The 26,117-nt window shown below is 36.8% G+C and overlaps 1 long non-coding RNA gene across 1 annotated transcript in view; it reads left to right on the forward strand.

Moving 5' to 3' along the window:
* LOC147359330 (uncharacterized) overlaps nt 1-15,739 on the forward strand; it is a 40,417-nt gene extending 24,678 nt beyond the window's left edge. Inside the window, exons 2-3 of the long non-coding RNA XR_015140249.1 lie at nt 8,736-8,892; nt 15,343-15,739. This is a non-coding gene — a long non-coding RNA (uncharacterized LOC147359330). The remainder of the gene's footprint in view (nt 1-8,735; nt 8,893-15,342) is intronic.
* Nucleotides 15,740-26,117: the final 10,378 nt, after the last annotated feature.

Below are 26,117 nucleotides of genomic sequence, written 5' to 3' on the forward strand. Positions count from 1 at the left end.
CGTGTAAGCTGTGAAGGTGTTATAAATAGCAAAATTTCTTCAGCAGAAGTAGTGATATTTATGATAAGTTTTCCACGTTCCTTCATTTTTAAGTTTTCTGCTTTGTTTCAAAGTCTTCTAGGCAGTACCATACATATATATATATATATATATTTTTTTTTTTTAGAAAGAATGGTAAAGCTCTATCCTTTTATCACTGACAGGAATAACAAATATCCCATCTCTCCCTGTCCTTTGACTTGGGTGACTTGTGCCCTCGTGTGTGACCGAAAGGCGCCCTTTCTGTTGACAGCTACAAGCAAAGTGGAGATGCTTTGTCGGACTGTATGCACAGTCCAAATAAACCAGGATGTTCAGAACGATTTGGGCAGCAAAAGTGTAGCTTCACGAAGTGCAGTATAGCCATCTTGCTGGACACTTAGACAAAACAGACAAAAGGACAGAGATGGAGCATTCCTAAATGTTCAACCATATTTCATTCATAGATGAAATGAATTAGATGATTTAGGATTTTTTCTAACTGCTAGAGACAAAAACGTTTCTTGTATTAGATTGCTGGAATTAAGTCGAATTTTCAGAGTCTAGAAGCTGTATTTGGTAAATTTTCTCTTTCCAAGAAAGATATTAGGCATTATTTTCCATTCTGTGCTGTACTGTGCTTAGTCACTCATTGTGTCTGACTCTTTGCGACCCCGTGGACCTACCAGGCACCTCTGTCCATGGAGCTTCTCCAGTCAAGTATACTGGAGTGGGTTGCCATGGCCTCCCCCAGGGGATCTTCCCAATCCAGGGATTGAACCCAGGTCTCTCACAATGTGGGAGGATTTTTTACCATGTGAGCCACCAAGGAAGTCCAAATTTTCCATTCTAATTTGGTATCAACGTTAAAAGCTTGTCTGAATGCCATCTGTTATCACAGGTATCATCAGATGGAAATCTCATTCTTGAGCTTAACTCTTATATTCTGTAAGCCAGGACAAGTGGGAACCAAATAGTAATACCTCTATAAGGCTGACTGCCTCACCCCAGATGGTTGCTCTGTAAATGTAACCTCATGATAGAATGAAGATAGTATATTTTCCAAATCTTTTGCAAATCATTTGTTCTTAACCAAAAAGCCCAAGATTAAGAGAATCTGCCTGCAATACAGGAGATGCTAGAGATGTGGGTGTGATCCCTGGATCAAGAAGATCCCCTGGAGCAGAAAATGGCAACCCACTCCAATATTCTTGCTTGGAGAATCCCATGGACAGAGGAGCCTGGTGGCCTACAGTCCATAAGGTCTCAAAGAGTCAGACATTACTGAGAGACTGACCACATACACACACACAAACCAAGAAGCCCAAGATTAAAGAATGCCTAAATGCCAATAAGAGAAAGGAATATAAAGAGATAAAGAATGTGAGCAAAGCTTTGTTACTCTATTTAGTCTTTTCTAGCAATTTACTCAATCATATAACTAATATATCTTGGGTCCTCACAATGTGTTTGAAGAAGAGGCACTGTAGAACTAGAGATACAGAGCATGAACAAGACTGGAAGCTCTACCTATTAAATAGGAGTGAGATGAACATTTAATTCTAGAACAATGTAACGTAGCAGGCAAAGTTTCTTAGCAGGGCTAAATTCAGCATTGCAAGTAGATAAATAGACATTGTATCAGAAGAATATTTCCATCCTGTTGTAGAATTGTTATTAATTTTATGGCTAGATGCATTCTAACTCTTCATATTATTAAAGTTTTAGATGGATTCTGAACTTTTGCTGTTATAGACAGTATTATTGTTTTGAAACCTGAAGATTGCCTCAATATCCTATAATACAGACATAAGGAAATAAGACGTGGCTTGGAGGTACATGGCATGGAAGTATTAGGGCTCCCCTGCTAGCTCAGTTGGTAAAGAATCTGCCTGCAATGCAGGAGACTCTGGTTTGATTCCTGGGTTGGGAAGATCCCCTGGAGAAGGGATCAGCTACCCACTCCAGTATTCTTATGCTTCCCTTGTGGCTCAGCTGGTAAAGAATCTGCCTGCAATACGGGAGACCTGGGTTTGATACCTGGGTTGGAAAGATCCCCTGGAGAAGAGAAAGGCTACTCACTCCAGTATCCTGGCCTAGAGACTTTGCAAAGAGTAGGAGAAGGCAATGGCACCCCACTCCAGCACTCTTGCCTGGAAAATCCCATGGACGGAGGAGCCTGGTGGGCCGCAGTCCATGGGGTCACTAAGAGTCAGACACGACTGAGTGACTTCACTTTCACTTTGCACTTTCATGCGTTGGAGAAGGAAATCGCAACCCACTCCAGTGTTCTTGCCTGGAGAATCCCAGGGACGGGGGAGCCTGGTGGGCTGCCGTCTATGGGGTCACACAGAGTTGGACACGACTGAAGCGACTTAGCAGCAGCAGCAGCAGGACTCGACTAAGTGACTTTCACTTTGGGCTTCCCTGGTAGCTCAGATGGTAAAGTATCTGTCTGCAGTGAGGGAGACCTGGGTTCAATCCCTGGGTTGGGAAGATCCCCTGGAGAAGGAAATGGCAAACTCACTCCACTTACCCTTTTTCATGGAAGTACAATAGAGGATTATGCAATAGTAAAATGATTCTTGCCAACAGTCTTTAATAATTCTAAAATGAAAAAGCAAAGCAAAAACTGAATTACATGTACACATAGATGTATTAAGAGCTCAACTTTGTATATGTATGAAACTATCAAGGAAATTTTATCAAACAATTATTATGGTTAATTTTGTATATGGGGTTATAGGTAATTAGTAATGCTTTTTCTTTTTATTCTTTGCTTTTTTAAAGTTTTTCTCTAAAGACTATGCATTTTTTTAGAATCAGAGAACACCCATATGCTTAAAGTTTCAAGTGATCTGATTTTCAATCAAAAGTAAATGATTTAAAGTTTTGAAAGGTATATCTGTTTTTTCTGGTTGATTTTTATCAACTTAAAAAGGTACCAAGAATATGAATAATACATTAAGCCAAAATAAGCTTTTAAAAAATCCCCTGCTTTAATAAGTAAAAATATCTCACTGCTATTTTAGTTTGAATTTCTTTGGTTAGAATATATCATGATTATTTTTCTTTAATTTTTAATTTCTAAAAGGTATTTACTTTTGTCTGAATTACAAACAATATCATTTGTCTATATTTCTTATTTTTTCCCTTTATAAGAATGTTTTATATTATATTAACACTTGCTATAAATATTCCCTGTTCTCTGCATTTAAAAAATTTTTAAACTGTTACTCTTCAGAAGGCAATGGCAACCCACTCCAGTACTCTTGCCTGGAAAATCCCATGGACGGAGGAGCCTGGTAGGCTGTAGTCCATGGGGTCGCTAAGAGTTGGACAGGACTGAGCGACGTCACTTTCACTTTTCACTTTCATGCATTGGAGGAGGAAATGGCAACCCACTCCAGTGTTCTTGCCTGGAGAATCCCAGGGATGGGAGCCTGGTGGGCTGCCATCTATGGGGTTGCACAGAGTCGGACAGGACTGAAGTGACTTAGCAGCAGCAGTAGCAGCAGCAGTTTTAAATGGTCAAATTTGTTAATATAGTCCATTGTGATTTTATTTATAATATCACATTAAAAAATTTTGGTCCTTCAGAGTTTATAAATATTAAATTATGTTTGGTAGTTTTGTAATTGCTTGACTAATTTCCTATAGTTTTTAACTGAACATTTTAAGTTAGCATTTACAGATTATTGTTTGTTTTATTGGCCTACATTTTTTTCTGAATGCTAATAAATGATCCCAACACCCTTATTTACATATTTAATGAAACTTCCTATAATTATATATGTATATATTTATATTCACATACATATAAATATATAGAATATGTATATGAAAATGTATGTTAGTATTATTTAATTTTTTTAGTTTGTATATTGTATAGAAGTTTGTACACCTATCTCAAATGGAATTGTATTTTAATTAGCCTTGATTTAATCTTTTTAACATTTTAAAAAATATTTTAAACCTTGCTTTAATCTTGATGAATTGTAATAGTTTATATGTTTGTATATACTTACTCTCTTCTTCATACATTTTAAAATATTCTTGCCTCTTTTCTAGATTAATCTTGCTATCAATTTCTGTCATGTTCTAAGAAAAAGATCTATTTGAGGTTATTTAGGATTGAGAATTCTATTAAATGTACAAATTAATTTAGAAAATTAAATAAATAATTATGAACAATAGTTTATCTGAACTCAATTGAATTTTCTGACTCCTTCTGACATGAGAGACTAATAATTCCTACAGAAGCATGAATGGAAGCACAATCTTCAAACTTCTGTTATCTTTTCCTTTTTCCTTAAAAGTTTGTAAGAAGCAATTGTCCTCTACAAACAGAACAAAACTTATCTTCTTTGTGTTGTTAATGGTTACCAATGAATATTCCACAACTCATGGGAGTACTTCCTGAAAACATTAAAATACTTAACCAATTAAAGATTACTTAGATTAAAAAACATCTCGAGGAGAAAGCATTAAACATAAAAGTCCTTATCTCCTGAACAATTATGACATAGATTTTCTAAGGCCTGAAATTTCAGAATAAGGGTTTTTATAAAAAAGGAACAATAAATCTGGATCACAGGTCAATTGTGGAAAAAACAAGTCTAATTTGAATCATAAGTTTAGAAGTTTGACTATCAGAGGAACCAGAGTGCCTGTAGAGAGAGGTCTGGGAAGGGTTGTTAGCCCGTATCATTTTCTGTTGCAATTTTGTAGGAACACAAGCGTTTGTAGGCTGCTGCTGCTGCTGCTGCTAAGTCGCTTCAGCCGTGTCCGACTCTGTGCGACCCCATAGACGGCAGCCTACCAGGCTCCCGTCCCTGGGATTCTCCAGGCAAGAACACTGGAGTAGGTTGCCATTTCCTTCTCCAATGCATGAAAGTGAAAAGTCAAAGTGAAGTTGCTCAGTCGTGTCCGACTCTTATCGACCCCAGGGACTGCAGCCCTCCAGGATCCTCGGTCCATGGGATTTTCCAGGCAAGAGTACTGGAGTGGGGTGCCATTGCCTTCTCCTATAGGTGCTTATATTTGAGCCATGATACTAGTTCATGCCTGATTTCCAGGGTTTTTTTTACTTCGAGTTAAGATCTCTGCTATTCACTGGCCTATATCTTAGCTCCAACCTACCTTTTGAGACCATCTTATCAGATCCATAGTTATTAGCATCTTTCCCCTTATCTTTCATATGCCACCCATATACTTTGCACCAAGTTGCATATATTATATGAAGAAAGTGAAAGTGCTAGTTGCTCAGTCGTGTCCAACTCTTTCGACCCCATGGACTGTAGCCCACCAGGCTTCTCTGTCCATGGAATTCTCCAGGCAAGAACACTGGAGTAGGTTGCCATTTCCTTCTCCAATGCATGAAAGTGAAAAGTCAAAGTGAAGTTGCTCAGTTGTGTCTGACTCTTAGCGACCCCATGGACTGCAGCCCTCCAGGATCCTCGGTCCATGGGATTTTCCAGGCAAGAGTACTGGAGTGGGTTGCCATTCCCTTCTCCAGGGGTCTTCCCGACCCAGAGATGGAATCCAGGTCTCCTGCCTTGCAGACAGATTCTTCATCACCTGAGCCATTTTAATTACTCTCCCAAACAAATCTAAAGAGTACGGATTATTCTGGATTGTCACCTAATTTTTACTAGTACTATTTTTTCCCCATGTCCCTAAGAACTTGCAGTTTTGTTGTGCGTAGACCACTTCCCAGATGACCCCTACAGCACCATGAAACCTTAGAATCTGCATTCCCTTATTTAGATTCCACCTGCTGGCATTGCCAACTGACCGATTCACTGAGCTGTGAATGAACTGGATGTTCTTTCCACGGTCAACACCTAGATCTCAATCAGTTGTCTCTTAACCATCGCCCCCGCCCCCGATCTGTTAATAGTCTGCTATCTTATCTGGTGTTGTCTGTCTATCCATTTGCCATCCTTTTTTATTTAATGTGTTGTCAAGGAGAGGCAAAAGAATTCTAATTTTAATCCTTGCAAAGACCCATAAGGAGGCAGTCCTTATTCAGAGTTGATAGTAATAGTGAAAAATTTGACCCTTTATTAATGCTCAGTAGCTATTCTTGGCCAAAATGACTATTAGTCAGACACACACAGGTTGTTTCTATATGCCTATGAACTTAGCTGGATACAGTTTCAATACATTACAGTGGGCTGAAGGCCCTCAGTGGATAACCCCCAGTGGATGTTATCAAGGGCACGCCATTAACGAGGGAGGAGAAGAAAGCTGAACAGCAGGGGAAAGAATACTAGACTTTGAGTAAGAGACTATGATTTAATTTTTGGCTATCTTATGTATTAGTTGAGTGCCTGGAAAGTTTATTAAACATTCTGAGTCTTTGTTTCTTTATGTATAAAATATGGATTATGTTATCAACATAAGGTTCAACAAAACAGTATATAGAAAAGACGGAATTCTGGCACACAGTTGGAGATTTGATCTATTGGAAAATAAGATAGCACGTTCAATGAGACAATTGATGAGACTGACTGAAGAATTTATTTACAAATGAACAGGACTAACAGAAACTGAGAAGCAGGGAGCTGTTACTTAGCCCAAAAAGAGCAAGGGGAGCCTGGAGTTACTGGAATGTGGAAAAAGAGTTCTACCCACAGAAGAAGGCTAGCTGTGAAGGATGTCTGGCTTGAGTAAATAAGCAGCAACTTCATGCTTATAGTATCACTGGTTAAATTAAGTGGTCTTTCTACCTTTAACAAATGTAGCTCTTTTGATGCAAACTAACTCTGGTGTCAAATTTAGAGATTAACTCAGTAAATCTTTCTAGAGAGTTATCAGGAAAAATGATTAGCAAGAAGTACAACTACCAGAAAAAAATGGGAGGTAGGCAGTGGGAGAACAGAAATATACTTTGAACCAAGGAAAGGACCTGAGAGACAGTTTCTGTCCTTCTGATTAACAAAAGGTAACCTGCATAATTTTTACTGAGATATTTATTGGTGATGAAATTTTTGAAAGTGGAAGTGTTAGTCACTCAGTTTTGTCTGACTCGTTGCGACCCCATAGACTGCAGCCCTCCAGGCTTCTCTGTCCATGGAATTCTCCAGGCAAGAATACTAGAGTGGGTAGCCATTTCTTTCTCCAGGGGATCTTCCCCACCCAGGGATTGAAACTGGATCTTCTGCATTGCAGGCAGATACTTTATCATCTGAGCCATCAAATTATTGACTTATCCTCAAGTCTCATCCTCACCATGTGGGTTTAAATGTTTCAAGTGGATTGAGTCAATTGAAGCTCATATGAATATTTCCTGATAGGAGATCCACATGGTTGTGTTGTAAGTTGTATGAAGTTCTGTGCAGATTTCAACATTATTGTATACACCGAAGAGAAATTAAAAAACAGAAACATATAATCCAATGGTACAACTCCTACAGTTAGTTTGGAATACTTACCCCTAACTAAGAGTAAATAGACTTCCCTGGTGGCTCAGATGGTAAAGCGTCTATCTACAATGTGGGAGACCTGGGTTTGATCCCTGGGTCAGGAAGATCCCCTGGAGAAGGAAATGGCAATCCACTCCAGTACTATTGCCTGGAAAATCCCATGCACAGAGGAGCTTGGGAGGCTACGATCCATGGGGTTGCAAAGAGTTGGACACGACTGAGCGAGTAAATAGGATCATACTAGACTGATTTTACTGATTGCTTTAACCCGGAGGAACTGATCAATATTAGAAGAGGCCCTGTTTTTCTTGCCTTCAGACTTTTTCCTATTTTACTCATTTAAATTAATCCCACTGTTGTGCTGTCAGTTGGGCGTGGGTGGAGTGGGGATGGTTTATTTGTCCTGAGAAACAAAATAAGTGGTTGCTGATGCTACTTGACAGCATCTCTGTGTGGGTGGTGGGGATAATGATCTGACGTATGGATGTGAACAAGTGTTTCCTTAATTGTCCATCCAGGTGGTACTCTCTGAATGTTCCCAGATTTTATGTTTTTGATCACCTAAACCATGTAAAATGAAAATGTCACAAGCGAGGAATTGGACAGCAGTCAGTTGTTAATATGCTGGCTCCACAGTTTCAATATTTATCCATACTTGAAAAGAGGAAAGGAGGAGAATAGAGAAACTGAGATTTGTTATAAGCTAATGAGTGTAACAGGGCTTCCCTGGTGGCTCAGCAGTCATGAATCCATCTGCCAGTGCAGGAGATGAGGGTTCAGTCTCTGGGACAGGAAGATCCCCTGGAGAAGGAAATGGCAACCCACTCCCATATCTTTGCCTGCAAGATGGCATGGACAGGGGAGCCTGGCGGGCTGTGGTCCATGGAGTCACAAAAGAGTTGGATATGATTTATCGACTAAACAACAGTTGAAAGTAACAAGAACTGAATCTTGGGCAAGGAGCTGAATAGGTAGTAGCAACTGAGTGACAATTGTCCCACCAACCAAAATGGGACAATTGCAATGAAAGGAAGAGAAAGAGAGCACAAAAGAAACATTAGTACAATAAGTACATTAACCTTAAAGGTGGTGGTGGAAATGCATGGGTTCTAAATATAATCTAAATAATGGATCAACATTTGACAGGTTTTTTTTGAGACTGAGGATTTATATTTAATTTCTACTCTTTATGTGTTTGTTGTAATAAGACAATATTTACATTCTACTTCAAAAAATAAACCAAATGTAGATACTGTTTTGTCTTATGCTCTTTGACTTTATTCACAGCAAAAAATGATAACATCATTTTTATGTGACTCATATGCAAAATGAAATACATTCATCTATGAGATCGGCTGATGGGAAATAAAATCAGATATTTTACTTCTAACTCCATCAAGCAAAAGAAAAATCAGTTGTGATTCCAAGAAGAGATGAACTCTTGGTAAGGAAATATTTGTTTTACAATTTTCAGAAAGAATTATCAAATAACATACTGTAAAAAAGTCGAATGCCTAAGCATATTCTTTGTTTGTTTTAAATGAAACCATAAATGGTACATGAGGGAACACAGTAACATTTGAGGAAGAGGCAATTGCATGAATATTTAAATTTCTTCCTGTGTTCCTGTGTTCATAAAAAATAAAATTCAGGTGTCATGGAAAAACACCTCTCATCCTTTGAGCTTTACATTAGTAAGCTGTCAACTCCTTGAAGAAAAGAAAGCTAGTTTAGCTTATGCTTTCATGTGTTTTTTGAACTTACTTGATCATGTTGGTTTTAAATTCATATATAGATGGAGCCTTGGATCCTTTGCTGTTTATTTTAATTTCTAGATTTAAATTCTGTAATCTAAAAGTGACAACTTATAATGGTCTTTTTAAAGTAAATTTCAATTTTCCTGGTACAAGCATATTTTTTGACAAGATGGCATTGAATCTGTATAAGTTTAATTGTCACAATTGTTTGGTCAAATATTTGATTTGGGGATTCGTCAGTGAGATGAAGTCAGCCACAAGAACTTTATATGAAACTGATTTCATAGAAAGATGCTGCTTCCGTTTGCTTCTTCTAGTCAACGGAAGGGTGAAATCTTGTCTTTCAAGCATTGGGAGGCAAGATGAAAATATCAGTACTGCTCTCTGAAATGCTAAATGGTTGCATGTTAGATATTGTAGATATAGCCTCTTTATATGTCCTTACAGAAAGGTTTACTTTGGGTGGCAAGTCTGAAAACTCAACATCATTGCGTATAAGGTTAAAAAAGGTAAACCGCAGAGTGAGATTTAGAATTTCTGCCTGTAGTGCTTTAGATGGATAATTGAAATCATTAACATAGAAGTTCCTTACGTTTTCTTTGGGCTCAGAGGTTTTTGTAAACTGGTTTTCAAGAAAGAGGTAAGACCTGAAGAAGGAAAAATACAATACATTGTTTAGCATGCATGTTTGACACTCAAGTTTATTGATAGGTTCTGCCTTTTATAAGATGAATACTATGACAAATGACAGAGAAGAGATTGTGCGTCACTATCTCTGTTCTATCTATGTACTGCCAGTGGGCAAAGATTTCTCATTTCATACATCATTTACAACTTCCTACAGTAATTTTACACAGCTCATATCCTTGGTACAAGGCATAGCAATTATCTATACATATATATGCATGCAGGCATACTGAATATGAAAACCATGTGCTTCTAAAAGAGTTCCAAAGTTCACACACTCCAACAAAGAAAAGTTGCTAAGAGCCCATAAGTTGTTCAATTAAAAAACTTCTCTATTTTAACTTATGCCCCAGTGTTTACCTCTGAAACAGATTGGCTCAAGAGGTCTTCTTTTCAAGTACTATTTGTAAGAGTGAAATATTTTCAGTTTTCCTAATTGCTTTTGTATTCCAAAAGTTGAAAAAACATATTTTTTTCTATCTACTTTTGATCTTTTGCCTCTAAGTAGAATAAGAAAAACAAAATATTGTGTTTTGAAATAGGTTAAAAAATCCCCCAAAAGGTACAGGTTTATAGTTTTAAATGTGAGTGAACATAAAAGTTTGACAGTGTTTGGTTATTTTGGACTTTCTAAAATTATTTTAAGTTATCATAGTTCATCTAATACACAACATGTAACTTTTAGAGATATTCTGAATTGCTAGGTTGATACATAATTTATCATATTCATAAGTAATTCTGAGTGTCTTTCATGCATTATCAATAATCTGTAATCAGTTTTTATTTTTCAATTTCTAATTTTTTTCAAATTTCATTGTATGTGTTTAGAACAATGAATGACAATTAGATAGCTTCTTTCAAAAGCACAGAAAGCAAAAATTCAGATTCAGCAAATACAGTGAATCCCACTATTTATCAGTGAATAATAAAGTTTATCTCTTTTCAAAATTATTCATTATGTTGACACGATATTCCTGTTGCTCCACAACCATGATTTCTTAAGACACTTCTTTTCTTTTGGGAAATTGTTGCTTAAGAGTCTCTTGTATTTTTCTTGTATATTTCCTGGTACTCAGAATGCATCTGAAAGCATAAATCTATATGTAGAAGTTAAGGTTTCTATATTTAGGTCCTTGTACTCTAAGAGAAGACAGGGACACATAATTGGTATATTCTACTTTTGTGGCTGTTTTAGTTACTAATTTTGAAAAGTATATAAGAAATTAGAGGTCCCTGCTCATGGCAACCACTACAGTCTTCTTGCCTAAAAAGTCCCATGGACAGAGGAGCCTGGCGGGCTACCGTCCATGGGATTGCAACGAGTCAGACATGACTTAGTGACTGAGTGTGCGCACACACACACACACACACACACACACACACATGTTCTCATTCGTTTTAGGAGAAGAAATTTCCAGTGCTTTTCTGTCACTCATCAGTTTTGGTCTCTCTCTGAACTTCAATATCTTTATCTACAAAATGATGCAAACTGGGTGATTTTAAATTTACTTAATATAGGTGAGATACTTTTTTATTTTTATTAGCCATGTTATATGTTTGAAAGCAAAATAACCTGAAAATTTTAAGTGTATAAAACGAAGGCTTTTTAGTTCAGGATTGTTTTAATGGCCACTGTATTTAACTTCATTTGCTATAATCCTAGTAACATTATGGTCAAATAGTAACTGTGGAAATGGTGCCATTTTATCTTAGTTTTACAGATAGTCACATTAAATGGCTGATTCTTGTTGATGTTTGACAGAAAGCAACAAAATTCTGTATAGCAATTATCCTTCAATTAAAAAATAAATAGTTTTAAAAAATAAGCTAGCATTTTTATAAACACTCAAATCTATATATGTGTTTTTCATAGCTGGTTGGTGACTTATTACTAGGCATTATAGAATGCCTGAATAACTGAGATAAAGTACATGCATTCAAGCGTGATTTAGAGTTTTTAAAAAGGAAAACATAGTCAAAAGCAGTTCTTTTAATGAACTTAAACACAGAAATGATTGTTAAAAAGCCAACAGATGAAATCTTTACAGCATCGATCCTGAAGTAACAAGAGGAACTATAATAGCATCATACATACCACATAGGTAGAGAACAAACATTAGGGAAGGAGAGGGTAGGACTAACTGAGAGAGTGGCATTGACATATATACACTATCATGTGTAAAATAGATAACTAGTGGGAAGTTGCTAAATAACACAGGGAGGCCAGCCTGGTTCTCTGTGATGACCTAGAGGGGTGAGATGTGAGAAGGGAGGGAAGGGATATATATAATTATGACTGATTCATATTATTGTAATGCAGAAACCACCACAACATTTTAAAGCAATTATCCACAAATTAAAAAAAAATTAAAATCACATGCAAAAAGAAAATTTCTAGAGAAGTAACTTCTTTTCTAAACTTGAGATTCCAACCAAAGCTATTTTTGACTGCAACACTATCTCTATATACACACAAATAAAAGAATAAGTGGAATTGTCAGGCAATAAACTTTTTTTTAAAGTTGCAATCGTATTAATACATAATCATGTGTCACTTCTTCCTTGTTGATGTTATACTAAAGATATTTTATCATTCTTTTATTTAACAGATATATTGGAGTCCTCCTATTACATAAAAAGTAACTAAACCTTACTTAAACTTCTAAATTTAGTGTCATGGACTTGTCATTAAAAGGGTGACTATGTATGTTAATTTTTATTGTTGCGTAAGAAATTGCCTTAAAGTAGTGGCTTAAAACAATAGGTATTTGTTACCTGAAAATTTCTGTGCATCAGGAGTCTAAACACAGATTAGTTGTGTTCTCTAAAAACAAGGCTTTATTCAAGATGGAGTTCTCATCTAAATATTCAACCAGGGAAGGATCCATTTGCAAATTCACTTAGTTTTGGTCACTGCCATAATTCATGTCCTGTGGTCGTAGGACCAAGGGCCTCATTTTCCTACTGGCTGACAGTTGGATGTCCTTGCAGGTTATTGGTTGCAAGCTTCTCTCAATTCCTAGAAGCCACTGTCAATTTCTTACCACATGAGCCTTCCAACACGACTGCTTGTTTCATCAAAGCCAGAAAGACCAAGAGAGACTCCTGCAAAATGGGATCTGTGATCGTACAAGCATAATCACATACATGCAATTATGCATATTTCTTCACCTTTGTTATATTCTATTGATTAATAGCAAGTCACACATCTCATCCATACTCAAGGAAAAGGAGTCCGACAAGGCCATGGACATCAAGAGGTAGAGGTAATTGGGGGCTTCCTAGGTGGTACCAGTGGTAAAGAACATGCCTGCCAATGTAAGAGACACAGGTTCAATCCTTGGGTCAGGAAGATTTCATGGAAGAGGGCATGGCAGCCCACTCCAATATCAGACTCTTTGAGTCTGTCTGCCATACATAGCTTTACTATGTAAAGCTAATAATCTAGGTATGAGCAATTAATTTGCAAATAAATACATGAACAAAAATAAAAACAGTAGGGTGTAGTTCATATATTGTGTTTGTGGTCAGTTGTGTCCAACTCTTTGCAGGCCCATGAACGATAGCCCACCAGACTCTTCTGTCTATGGAATTTTCCAGGCAAGAATACTGAAACAGGTTGCTATTGCCTACTCCAGGGGATCTTCCCGACCCAGGGATTGAACCTCTTGCACTTCCTTCATTGACAGGCAGATTCCTTCCCACTAGTGCCACCTGGAAAGCCCATTTCAAATATTCTTGCCTGTAAATTAGGAAATTTGGCCTTGTACACCATTCAGTAACCTGTTATACCCCTCTGGACCCATAAGGGACTGAATTCACACATAAAAATGGAGAGGCTTCGACTGGAATGATCAATAAAATCCTTTTCAGTTCTAAACTTCTACAAGGTCTAGAATATTTGGCATACATAGCATTATTCAATGAACTAGATATTTATTTAGACACTTTACTTTTCTTAATGGCTTATATCAAAAAGGCCAAATCTATTGAGATTTCAACTTAATTTTAATGCATTTTTGAATGTCTACTCTAAATAGGTCATGGGAAGTAGTAAAAATAATGATTAAGAAGATAAGCTTAAGATTTAGATGCTTGAGTTCAAATCCTCGGTTCTTCCTCTCATCCACTGAGTGACATTGGGCAAAATATTTAATCTCTCCTCATTGATAACATGAAATGATAATACTACCTAACTTATAATATTGTCACCTCACAAATATTAATTATTATACTTCATAATATTAGCTGTTATAGATTTTATTATAATTACAATATGATGTGTCATTCATGTTAGGCAAGGAAAATAAATGCCAGGTGAATAATAAAGTTTGTCTGCCTTGAAGGAATGCACAGAAATGGTCCTTTATTGAAATATTTTCTATTCTAGGTAGAATTTTGCTGTTATATAGTTGCTAAGTCCTGTCCAACTCTTTGCAACCCCATGGACTGTAGCCCACCAAGCTCCTCTGTCCGTGAGTTTCTCAGTCTGGAGGAAATTGGAGTGGGTTGCTATTTCCTTCTCCAAGGGGATCTTCCTGACCCAGGGATCGAACCTGTGTCTCCCGCATTGGCAGGTGGATTCTTTACCACTGAGCCACCAGGAAGCCCTGGTAGGAAATGTCATGATAAAAATATTTTATTTCCCTTGAGATTTATCAGAAAATAGTTAAAATTCTTGTTTAATATGTTAAGTATGACTATATTAATAATTGAGTAATATCTGTTGGATTTTATCCAACCTTCTCAGAAAGAATTAACTAGGGCAAGATTTTTTTTTAGTATAAAAATACTATCTGCCTTATGAAATGTTCATTTTGATTCCATATATTCTGTTCTTTTGTGAGCAAGTTTCTAGGTACAACACTTCATGGTTATTAATAAATGGGCCATACATAAATTATGCATTAAGAAAAAGTGAAAGGCAAAAGCACTGAGCATCCCTTTTGCTAGTTAGGGGAAACAGTTTTACTATCTGACATTGAAGACAAGACAGTCAGTGTAATTTATTAGAATTACAAGCAGCCAGATTCATACCCCACCTCATCTTTCAAATTCTCTTTTGTTCTCTACACAGAAAAATCACATGGAGTGAGAAATAACCATGAAGGGATAGCTATTTTGATCTGCAAGAGAATCCTTAACTACACACATTTTCTGAAAGTATTTTTATCACCTGGTCTTGGGTTTTCAGTCTTTGAACTTCTCCTATGACATAGGGACAAACTCAAAAGACCAAAAACTGCAATTCAGATACTTAAAAACTCCAGTGAAAGTGAACATCTTTGCTATTTCATGAACACATTATATGAATGGAATGAAGCAAGGCAAATATTGATGTGTTTTATGGATATGTGGATGCCTTTTGAGGGAATTGACTAATGAGGGATGGTTAAAAGGCAGAGCTACTGATAAATCGCTCTTTACTTTTTTTTCTTTTGGCCATATAGCACAGCCTGTGAGATCCTAGTTCCCCAAGCAGAAACTGGACTGGACCAAGGACTGAACTCTCGCCCTCTGCAGTGAAAGTGCATAGTCTTGACTACTGGACTGCCAGGGAATTCCCTTTGTTTGTTTTAACTATAAGGAGAGATCAAAGGAGTTGAGAAGAGAAATCCTAGCGAATAGCTGCATTCTCAGTTGGTAAAAGTCATGCCAAGTCTTTTTGCATATGATCCACAATCTGAAATTGTCTTTTTTCTTTATTTCCTTCTTTGTTTTATCTCCCTATTTAGAATATTGGATCCATGATGGCTAGGATCTTGTATGTTCTTTTCATCACTTGAATCCATTTCCTACAACTGTGTAAGACCATGGTAGATACTCAATAAAAACTTGCTCAATGAATGCATGAGGAATCGATATTTGGATTCTAGTTTTCCGTGCAACAAAGTGGTTGAGAGGCCTTACGATGATCATTTACCTCTTGCAGGATCAATTTCTTTACCTTTAAAATGATGAAGTAGACTGGATGGCTAATGTTTCTTGTGGCACTAATGGTCACTGATGGCATGCATGTTCAAGGGTTTGTATGAAAACCAAGTCATATTTTTACAGGAAACTTCACTTATGTAACAGATTGCATTTGACAGATCTTTTTTTTTTTATTCTGAAACTTGAATCCAAGATGAAATTATTTATGTGTTAGTTATCTGTGCTTTCATTAATGTCTGCTTTTTTTTCCTGATTAAGCAAGGTTATTTTGGTCTGATAAATCCATTTTTTGTCATTTGGATACCCAAATAGAGTTAAAAAAAAAAAAAAAGATTCTTACAGCTTACAGTGAGGGTTCTCTTAAAAACTTTTTAATGTTAATGCTTTAAATGGTGAATTTCTAGAAAATTCTAAATACAGATAGATCTATTTGAGGAGGAAAGAGAGAGTTGAGAGATATCTAGTTGTTTCCAGATTTTATAGTGCTATGAACATTTTGAATAAGTGGACATTAAGAAATCTTCATTTGTCTCTTTTATTTTGTATGGCAAATATAAATTTAATATTATACTAAAGTCTTTTGAGTGGGTTTGCTAGCTGATCATAACTTCACCACATTGTCAGGAGATTGAATCCATAATCGTGTAAAGATATTGCTTGAAAAGAACATTTAGGTTCCTTTTGCTGCTCATGAGGATGCTTTTTAATTGTCCATGTGTTTCTTTTTCATCAGTACCTAAGTGTGTTAAATAATTTAATAAGAATAATATATAAAATTCCAAATACATTTCATTTCAAATATGAACTTACATGTAGTAATACAAAGATACTTAATTTCACATTTATTAAACTGAAATTACTTTAAAAATTTTGATTTTGCTATTGTAATGTGAAAATGTGAAATGAATGTGAAAAATGAATAAGTGCTAGTGGATAAATAATCCTACAGTATTCATGTTCAAAGAATACTATTATATTCCTGTCTGAAAGCTATGTTCTTTATTTAGAGAAATTTACTTGCTAATTGAAACTCAAATGCTATTGAAGCATTGTTTGCAGATTTCTAACTTCTGGCTTAATGCAGAGAAAATGTGGTCTTATAAAACTTGGAAAACATTTATGTTAATCATTTTTATTAACATGTCTTCCCTCTAGACCGTTAGAAAGTAAAGGTAGTCAAAACTGAAGTTCCGAAGAGGAAAAATGAAACTAGTAAACTCTATTGACATCTCACTTCCTAAGAATTTCAGCATACAGTTTGCCCATACAAGTTCCATTAAAGTTAATGGGAGTCGTGTGACTAATTCTCTCTGTAGGGTACTAAAAATGTACCCTGCAGTATTAAAAAGTCTGAACCTAATTTTTACTTTCTCTTAACCTTGATCATGTTACACTAAAGATAGATATTTTCATTATCACACACATATATTGTAATCTTTGTATAAAGATTTGAAAATAATCTGTTTGGTGGAGAAGCTGAATTTATGTGGGTCAGAGCCGAATTTTAATTAGTATTGCAAATATGAGTACTGGTTTCATTACAATGATAAAACAAGCCTAAGTATCTGTAATTTACCCTCTAGCAATACAAATGAGAACTTAAACCTCAATGAATTCAATAAATGAAACATTTTCAGAACACTTACTTAAAATCAGGTCTACTTTTTAATCAGTCATGTTTTAAGTGAATGCTTATTAATAGAGTATTAATAAAACATGCTTATGGAATGAGATTTCAAGAAAGCGGTGAAATGAATAAAAGACAAAGAAAGTGAAAAGAGCTAATGCATAATTTTTAACTTTCAAAAAACAACTTAGTTTTAGTTACATATTTATTTCAAATTAAACAGTAGATTTTAAATCTTTTTTTACAGTTATATATAAAGAAAAAACACTACAAGATAATATTGCCTGTGAATTCATGACCCTTTTACACGGCCCAAGTTCCCTCTGCTTTTGACATTCAAACTACAATATTAATCTCATTTTTTTTCCTTTAAATAATTTCTGCCTGACTTCTATCACTACCTAGGGGGATGAAGCTATAAGGTTTTATTTTTAAAGAATGCAAAAAGGAAAGGAAAACTCTGTGTGTGAATAAATACCTCACTATCCATTTTTCACTGAAACCAGCAGCTATGCTGCAAAAAAGAGACATACACAAAATATTTCCTAAGCACAAAGGACACTAGGAAATGGCAGGTAAAATTACAGAGCAATAAATACAGGAGAACACTCTCCAAGGGTCCAGAATTTGGTTTGGATAACCTTCGGGAAGTCAGAATTCTTACCCAACACCGACAAAAACTTCAATTAGCATGGATCATTTCATGTTATATGTTTATTTTCTTTTCTGGATTTTTATTTCAGTATTCTCTGTGTCTAAATTCCAGTAGAATCCCATGAGTGTGGGTGGGGCTGAGGAGCATAGTCACTATTCAAGTCAATTCACAGTTTCCAATTTCTCGAACTTGATGTCAGATATTTAGCTATTGAATTTGGTCAGATTTCTAGAGCACCCCTGGCTCAAGATCCCATTACTCAGAATTCCCTTTGAAGCTTGAAGTCTTCACTTTTTGCTGCAACTTGCTTTCTTGATCTGTAGGCTTACCACTGAAAAGCTGTAAGCATCCAAATCGTGAGGAACTCTTTGGACCCACTGGGTTCTGGTTTTCCAAGCTGATGTGTGGCATTGACCCCAAAGTGGCAAGACGAAGAAGACTTTGCTTAACCTTCATTGCTCAGTTGCTCAGTTGTGTCTGACTCTTTTGGGGCCATGGATTGTAGCCTGCCAGGCTCCTCAATTTTCCAGGCAAGAACACTGGAGTGGGTTACCATTTCCCACTCCATTAACCTTCATGCTTACAAGTTTATTCTTTGAAAGACATTAAAAAACATTAATGCAGCTCCTTGGGAGTGTGCCAGGTGGCGCTAGTGGTAAAGAACCCACCTGCAATGCAGGAGACATAAGAGATGTGGGTTCAATCTCTGGGTTGGGAAGATCCCCTGGAGAAGAGCATGGCAATCCACTCTAGTATTCTTGCTTGAAGAATCCTCATGGACAGAGGAGCCTGGTGGGCTACAGTCCATAGGTCGCAAAAAGTCGGACATAACCAAAGCAACTTAGCACCTATGCATGCTTCCTAGTCTGGGCTATAGAGTAACCAAGCCACATGGCTCTCATAGGTTTAGCACAATTCTAATCTGAATTGTTCTGATCCTTGGGCTATCTTGAGAGGGCACCACTCTGCCTTCCCTTTGAAAGACATAATAGGGTATTCTTGGATTATTAATAATTTTCCCATACAAATACCTGATTTTTTAATTTTGAAAAGAATGAAAATCATATTTAAGATTTTGCAATGCCCTTTGAGATATTAGAAATACCCTAGCATTTCTAGAATATTTCTGGAATGATTCGTTACTACTTAAAAAAAAAAAAAAAGTACTATTGGTATACTTTGTGACTTGATAAGAAAAAGAGCAAGAGGAGTTGCAAAGACTGCAGCTCAGACTCTGAGTTAAGTACAAGGTACCAAGAATATGTGGAGAAGGAAATGGCAACCCACTCCAGCATACTTGCCTGGGAAATCCCGTGGACAGAGGAGCCTGATGGGCTGCAGTCCAGTAGAGATGCAAAGAGTCAGACATGACTGAGTGACTGAACAACCACCAAGAATATGCAGCAGATGAAATGTTACAGAAAACAGCATGTGTGTTGGTGTTTAGCAGAAGGACAAATTCTCTCTCATTCGGAAGAACAGTGTGTCTACTGTAGAGTCTGGGTCTGATACTCTTCCTTTCATCACTTGAAATCTGTGACTTCACTTCTGTCTCTCACTTTGATGCACATCCATATAAGCCCATCCTGATTCATGATTATCTGGCCCTTCCTTCATTTGTATCAGGCTGGAAAAGTGCTCTTCTGTTTCTCCTGAAGCACTCCAATTATACTAAAATTATTTTAAGAGCCTGTCTTTTTCCTTAAAATATAAGTACCCTAAGGACGGGGACCATATTTTGCCAAACGATTACAGTCTGTCTTACAATGGCTGCTCAGATTTTACTAAGTGGAATAGTACGGGATACACGCTTTCAAAAGTACTCAGTCTTTCTATCTATAATTGCTACATATTGAAAGTAAAAAAAAACTTATTTTGTATTGGGGTATAGCTGATTAACAATGTTATGGTAGTTTCAGGTGAACAGGGAAGGAACTCAGCCATATATACGCATGTATCCGTTCTCCCCCAAACTCCCCTCCCATCCAGTCTGCCACATGACATTGGGCAGAGTTCCATGTGCTACAGAGTAGGTCCTTGTTGGTTATCCATTTAAAATATAGTAGTTACACATCAACTTTTTAAATAGAGAGACCTAATTTGCACGACAAAGCCTCTATCAAGGCTATTTCTTTCACTTTAGCTCTTTCTGCCCCAATTTGCTCTTCCTTCATTATGCACTAGGTTTAAAGGTTAGGTTCCTGTTTCCCTGTTACATGGAAAGGTGCTCTGCTAAAAAGGCTTCTGCACAACATGTCCTACAAGATGCCAGCTGATGGTGATCAGCACTGGATTCCCCTTCCTTTGATGTATGGTCCAAACATGTTATGGGAGTGGAAGCCAGACCCTGGCACAAAGGACTGCCTTTACAGCCTTCCCTGTGGCAGGGACGGCTAGGTCTGCATCACCATGTGTTATGTGATGATTCACTTCACCCCAATTTGCCCTTTGGGAGCTGCTGTGAAAACTTCTTTTGTACAGTAAATCATGACAGCATTTGGCCTTCATTTGGGGGTGAATGCATGGTTTATATATTAAAGTCATTTCTTTTTTTCCCTTTAGAAATACCATGTGGCATCAATTTGTTTGTAAGCACAAATCAAATGGCAGTTTGGGATACTCCAGATGATGTAGAATATGCTGTTCTAAGTTTTTAAAGGTTATCCGAGGAACAAAAACCTAACCTAACAGAAAAATTAAGAGACGACTTGCATCTCCAAGAATACCTTCCTGTAACCACAGATTTCCTCAGATGCTTGGAGAAAATCTGCTCTGAAACTTTAAAATTAGGGCATTAATAATATAAGTCACAAATTAATATCCTATTTAAAAATATGTACATTTTCTGTGTGTGTGTGTGTGTATCTGCAGGACTGAAGTCTACTTTTTCAACCCAACAAAGGTATATTTTGATTGATTGATTTGACTGCATTGGATCTTAGTTGTGGCACATGAGATCTTTGCTGTGTCATGAGGGATTTTTCGTTGGGGCACACAGATTCTCTGGGTACACGGACTCAGTGGCTGTGGAGCACAGGCTTAGTTGCTTCATGGCATGTGGGATCTTAGCTCCCCCACCAGGGATTGAACCCATGTCGCCTGCTTTGCAAGGTGGATTCTTAACCACTGGATCTCCAGGGAAATTCCTATACTACTGCACTGATCTTCAACCGCAGGTGAGATTAGGGTATAAAACAAGAAACAGTGTCATTATTGTAACTTCAACTTTTCAGATGTGTCAGAAATCGACAAATATGGTGATTCTCTGAGTAACAGTTCACTGAGCTGCCTCCAGCCCCACAGGGAAATCCCACTATGGGTTTCGAAATTCATCCATCCAGCCATACTTGTGGGGCTTGTAGTTGGTCTGTGGCCTGAAGCTTAACTTGCCCAGCAGTTCTATCTCCCAAAATAGGCTCGGGAAGTTTGTGACCATGTTTGTTTTATTCCAAAGGGGCTGCCATATATTTAATGAGGTTGTGAACATACATTAAGATTTGTATATGGCTCATCAAATAAAATACATCTTCCACCCTCTTTTCACTTCAGTACGTGGTTTGGAGTGGGCTGTTTTACAAGCACATGTGTTTATCATATGACTTTACTTGGGGACAAACATGACTTGTTACATTTAGGATTCAGTTTCTGAGTAGCTGAATGCTCTGTCTCCTTCCTCTCCATTCAAGAAAAAAAATGTTAAGCTGGATAGTCCTTTCCTCTTACTCTTGGCAGCTTTCTTTGGATGTGGAGGTGTTTTAATTAATTCAAATATGCCCTTCTTGCATGGTAGGGGAAGAAAAAAAGCCCTGTGGCTTAAAGTCCCTTTTCACCCAAAAAGGTGTATAATGAACGTCTGCCTATGTGCAAGTGGGAATAGGGAATCTCATCAATTACATGCATTGATGAGAGCAATGTGTTTCCCTGGTTTGTGTGCCAGACTAGGAGCTAGAGACCTTGATCTCCCTCTGCTGCTCAACCTCTCTAGGACATTAGGCAAATCATTTACCTTCTAGGTCACTAGCTTCTTGTATTTTTCTACAAGATATCTGTCCCTCGCATAATAAAAGAAAGAATTGTGACTAATATTGATAATGGCTAAAAGTGCATTTTGCTTTTTCTGAGTCTCTGTGATAACATATAGAGTAACAGAGGTGGTCCTGTACTAAATGAACCTTGACAAGTGGTTAAATGACTCATCCAGCATCTTCCGGTTTACTATATAATGTAATAAACCACATTCTATGAATAAGCCAAATAGATAAAACATCCTTCGTTTGATGATTCAGACCCAATCCAATAAAGGAGAATATTTCACAGAGTTTATTTCCTGTAATTGCAGGAGGTAAAATTGATTTCCCCATTTTCCCCCTCACTTTTTTTTTTCTCCAAGTGTTTGCTACAGTTACTGATTATGAAAGACTTGAAATAGAATTTGTAAAAAATGAAATTTAAAACTTCACAAGCCTGACGGTGCTTCCTTTGGAAAAAAAATGTAGAGTTGCTAATCTGTATGAAATTATGATGGGGTCTCTCCTTTAGAAATTTACAAGAAAAGGGGAAATGTGTGAAAAGGAGATTGCACAATCCTGTCTTGAAGCAGAAGACTCATCTGGAAGCTCCTGGCATTCCTCAGGAAAATTCAAATGATATTGACAAGTTAATGTGGTCCCTTTGGCTTTTCCAGCGCTCAGGGGGTGGGGCCGAGGATTTGGCTGGTGTTGCTGGTGGGGTGGGCAGGTAATTTATAGGAGCAAGGAAGTGTGCTGAGGACAATGAGAGCCAGGTACTATTCTTGATACTTTTTTGTAAAATTGTATGTATTTCAAAATGAAAAGTAAAATAAATTTAATGTGATTAAGTATCTTAGTTTTACTAGAACAGCTTCCCTTGCATTTATCTCATGTAGAACATTGTATATATGTGTGTGTATGTTTGTGTGTGTACATATATAATATATGTGTGTGTGCGTACTATGTCACTTCAGTCTTGTCTGACTCTTTTTCGGCTCCATGGACTGTAGGCTGCTAGGCTCCTCTGTCCATAGGATTTTCCCAGGAAAGAATACGGGAGCAGGTTGCCATTTCCCCCGCCAGAGGATCTTCCCAACCCAGGGATCGAACCTGCATCTCCTGTGTTTCCTGCATTTGAGGCAGATTCTTCACCACTGAAGAAGCCCCACACAGAGCCTCCCTGGTGGCTCAGAGGTTAAAGCGTCTACCTGCAATGTGGGAGACCTGGGTTCGATCCCTGGATTGGGAAGATCCCCTGGCGAAAGAAATGGCAACCCACTCCAGTATTCCTGCCTGGAGAATCCCATGGATGGAGGAGCCTGGTGGGCTACAGTCCACGGGGTCGCAAAGAGTCAGACACGACTGAGCGACTTAACTAACTTAACTTCACTAATGAACCACCGGGGAAGGCTATATATATACACACACATGTCCGTACGTATATATGCTCTGTATTTCCTTCATGTATTTTAGATGTGCAAACATTCATAAGAATATTCTTATTGTTCCAATTATTCTAAGATTCTGATACATTTCAGAACAAAAGAAAATACAAAGAACTTCAGCAAGACAATAAAAAGAAAGACTTTTGGATGTGTAAAAGATTTATTTCAAGTCTTAATAATTATATTTTATTGAAATGAACTATCAAGATGGATCTGAGTACTAAATTAGGATTAAGTGAAAAGAGAAATACATTTAAGTTTGTTCTGATTTTTGAAATATCATTCAATTAAACCTCTCTAATAAATATGCATTATATGCGTCTGCCTAAGAAAACGTCTGATTTGTTTCCTGGCTGTTAATGAATGCTTTATGTGACTATTTGCTCTTCTATGAAATAAAAATGGGCATTTGCCCAGCAACCCCACCTGTAGATGTTGATATTTTTCTCTTGTTTTCCTGACTGAGGGTTTAATGCACACTCTATTTTTCTCTTTTAAGTGATTAGAAACAGATTTTGGAAACTTTGTAGGGAATATATTTTGGTTCACATTTTCCCCTCAAATTGATTTCATCTATTTAGAAACATAGCTAAAGTACTGCATCTAAGCTAGTTTTCCTTCTTAAAATTCAATTTTAAATAAACAAAGTGGTACCTAACAGGTTTCTCACGTGGGTCATGATACATGATGCTCTTCACTTGGATTTAAAATAAAGTATTGCTGCCATTGCCTTGAAGCTTCTATTTTGAGAAGGAGGAAGGATGTTCTATTTTTTTTTAAATAGATAGAATGATCCTTAAAAACAGCACAACCTGTTTTTTTTGCGAGATGTAAGCTCTGAACTGGAGCATCGCCTGAACACCGTGCTTAGCAGTCAGCAAAGATGCTACCGCTCTGCAAAACAGATAAAACCCTTCCATATAAGGAAGTTGAAAGAGTTTTTAAGGTACAGTTGTTTAAAGGGTTGTTTTTCTCCAATGGCAAATTAATGACACGGTGAAAGCAGTGTTAGTATGAGGTATACACTCCAAAATATTCACGTTGGCATGGCATTGTGTGCAAAAGCAACTCTTAAGGAAAAAACACCTTTTGAAAACCCACTCTACGCCTTCCAACCTCATCTTCAATGACAATGTGGTTACTACAAAATAAAGGACTGTTATCTTCTCTTCATTCAGACCTATATAGCCTCTGAACACCCAGCCCCATAAGCCTATCAAAGCCTAAAGTAGTTAGTAGATTCAGTGGGAGGGAAGGTAACAGGAGTGGCATAAAGCTAACTGGAAACATTTTATCAGACTACCCAGAAATATATTTTAAATCTGAAGACCAACTGAATTCTTTAGTTTGGATGTCAGACTAATTTATTTGTGCTTTTATAGTTTGAATAAAATAGGAATAGCTTTATTTCCCATATTACCTACCTACTTTGTCCTTTTTAAAATCTTACTATGGCTACTATCAAAAACCCTAAAAATAACAAATTTTGGAGAGGATGTGGAGAAAAGGGAGCCCTTCTTACACGGTTGGTGGGAATGTAAATTGGGACAACCACTCTGGAGAACAGTATGGAATTTTCTCAAGAAACTAAGAGGAGAACTACCAATGACCCAGAAATTCCACTCCTGAAAAAAATGAAAACACTAATGTGAAAGGATACATGCATCCCAGTGTTCATAGCAGCACTATGTACAATAGCCAAGATATGAAAGTGTCTGTCAAGAGATGAAAGGATAAAGATATGATATACAATAGAATATTTCCTCAGCCATAAAACAGAAAATGAACTTCTACCATTTGCAGCAATGGGGAAGGACCTAGAGATTATTATGCCTAGTGAAATAAGTCCGATAAAGACAAATATTATATGATACCACTTAAACGTGAAATCTAAAAAATGCAAACAGATGTGCACGCAAAATAGAAATAGACTCACAGACATAGAAAATAAATGTGGCTACCAATGCGGAGAGGGAACAGGGGAGGGGTGAGATGGGGGTATGGGATTAAGAGACACAAACTGTTATGTATCAAATAGATAAACAACAAGGACATATTGAACACCACAGGGAATGATAGCATTATCTTGTGATAACTTTGAATGGAGTATAATCTGTAAAATACATAATCATTGTGCTGTACACCTGAAACTAATATGATATTATAAATCAACTATACTTAAGTAAAAATCTGCTCAATGGCAAAAAAATTGAATAACAAAATTTTTGGTTTCAGAGCTATTAGAAAATTTCTTTTGCAGGGTAGTCTCTCTATAATAGTTCTATGTAAAAAAAGACACACACACATATGAATATAGTTCTCTATGTGTATATATAAAACAATATAAATTATAATACTCTGTAATGCAAATAAAAATATGACCAGTTTATTATGAACTACTCTAATAGCAAGGAGTGATCTAATGATCTCTACGCTAAATGTGCTCCCATATACTATTTTGTCAGTAGGTTTGTTATTGTTACTATATACATGACTCTTACTTTGTAAGTATTTATTGAATGTAACTCAAGGGATTTTATTTATTTTTTTTGAA

This window comes from Bos grunniens, chromosome 14, assembly GCF_055505025.1.
Source record: "Bos grunniens cultivar Pamir isolate PY7600 chromosome 14, Bosgru_T2T1.0, whole genome shotgun sequence".
NCBI lineage: Eukaryota > Metazoa > Chordata > Mammalia > Artiodactyla > Bovidae > Bos > Bos grunniens.